We start from the raw sequence: 1,964 nt of genomic DNA, 5'->3' as shown, positions 1-1,964 counted from the left end.
CTGTGGGCTCATTTCCATGGTGGGAGACCATGGAAGCAGTCCACAGGTGCCCTTCCTGCACCCAGGGACACCCCCTGCCACCCTCGCCCACCCCTGGAGGACACCCATGGATGGGGGGACCCATCCAGGTTGAGTACAGGTAAGTAACATTTTATTTTTTTATTAAGTGGCATGGGGGGGGCCTAACTTGGGCCCCCTTACATGCCACTGTGCCCAGTGGCCACGCCCACGGGACAGAAGTCTCCTGGGCATGGCCATTGGGTAGGGGTGCATGACTCCTGTCTTTGCTAATACAGGAGTCATTTCCATGGGGGTTGTGCGTCAAAAAATGGCACTAGTCAGGTTTGAGCCAATATTTTTTTACTCTAACCTGACTTGCACCATTCTTTGGCGCAAAACCCTCAGTCTTCCCTTCATTTCCGCTGCCCAGTTACCGTCATTTATTTTGACGCTAACCAGGCCGCGTCGGCTAACGTAATTCCATAAATAAGACACCTAGCTGGTGCGTTGGAATGGTGTTAGCCGGCAGTAAACTTTTTGAGCAAATCTGCATTAGTGCTGATTTGCGTCAAAAAGTATAGATATGGGCCTAAGTTTCAATTTACAAAGGGATTTCTTAAAGCTGCTTGATGCACTCAACTGATGAGATATGCAGTTCAGATTGAAAAGCAGAGGTTAGTAAAAGTGCAACTTATAGGTTGCAATCTTTCATGGGTCAACCAGCAGGCTTCCCGTGCCCCCCCCTACACACAGAGTGCTGCTGGTCCTGGCATTCCTCTGCTCGAATGTGTCTTTACTCCTCTATTCCAACTAGACCAGACAAATGCATGGTAATATCCACTGAGGCAGGCATGTTTGCCTAACAATTGCTTCTGCTGCTTGCATCCAAAAGAAATGAAAAAGTTATCCCTTTTATGGATGGCTTCGGTATTTCCTAGTATAAAATGAGGCACTGTTTAGTGAAACAACGTCTTAGCTGACGTTTTGGGATTCGAAAATAAAATGGGTAGTATAACATACTGGTTTTAGGGAAAGTCTGAAATTAGTTTAGGGCTGAAATCTAGGTTAATCTTTAGGATAACAATGCTAATGGAAAATCTAAGCTATAGCTCTGGTGGAACATGTGCAACTAACATGAGTGATGTGATTGTCAACAGAGCTGTCTTCGGAGACAGACGTGTAGAATCTGTCATTAAGTCTCAAAGGAAGAGATATGAGCTTTGCAAGAGCTGTGCCACGTCTCAGTGTAGATGATACTGCAGAGACTGCTAGAAAAGTACTAATGAGTACACTGGTTTCTTTATCACGCTAAAAGTGAAAATAAAAGTGAACTTTGTATTTTTCCTGAAGCAATAACCCGTTTTAAGTGCATCGTGAAAGCAATACTTGTCCATGCGTCAACAGATCCAGCAGGTCTGGCAATCACAGGTGAAATTACACAGACATGGGACTGAGACCCTCCTGCGGGACAACAAGTCTGTTTCAGTAAGTAGGTTTTAGATATTTACTCTGGCTGCACACAAAATAAGACTGTAATCTTTCGAGGTTGTGGTATTTCCAATTCCTAGCTAATCGGGAGCTGCGTTGTCAGCAGCTGGGGCGTTGTGTAGGGATCGACTTGACTTTGTCACCTGATTCAGGTGTACTCAGACAGTGACATGTTCAGAAGGTCCGTGAATGGGTAATTTCTCACACATGCTGGAGCAATGAGAAGCGTGCAGGTCTCTTATCTCAGCGCAAAAAACAGGAATTCAGGGGAATGGGTGGAAAAACGTAAGCAAAGGTCCAGGCAATGGCTTCAGACGATACTTCTTCTAATTTGTAGCAGTGTAGAGGAGGTTCATATGGTAGGCGTTCGTTTTATCGTTTTTGGAGCTGGATTTGTAGGTGGAATTTGCTCTGGAACAACCTAGGGTGGCTAATGACAACAAACTTAACGTCAAAGCCCAATATTAATATACAGG

Source organism: Pleurodeles waltl, chromosome 6 (genome assembly GCF_031143425.1).
Source record: "Pleurodeles waltl isolate 20211129_DDA chromosome 6, aPleWal1.hap1.20221129, whole genome shotgun sequence".
In the NCBI taxonomy this organism is placed as follows: Eukaryota; Metazoa; Chordata; class Amphibia; order Caudata; family Salamandridae; genus Pleurodeles; species Pleurodeles waltl.
Note: the sequence above shows the minus strand (reverse complement) of the source record.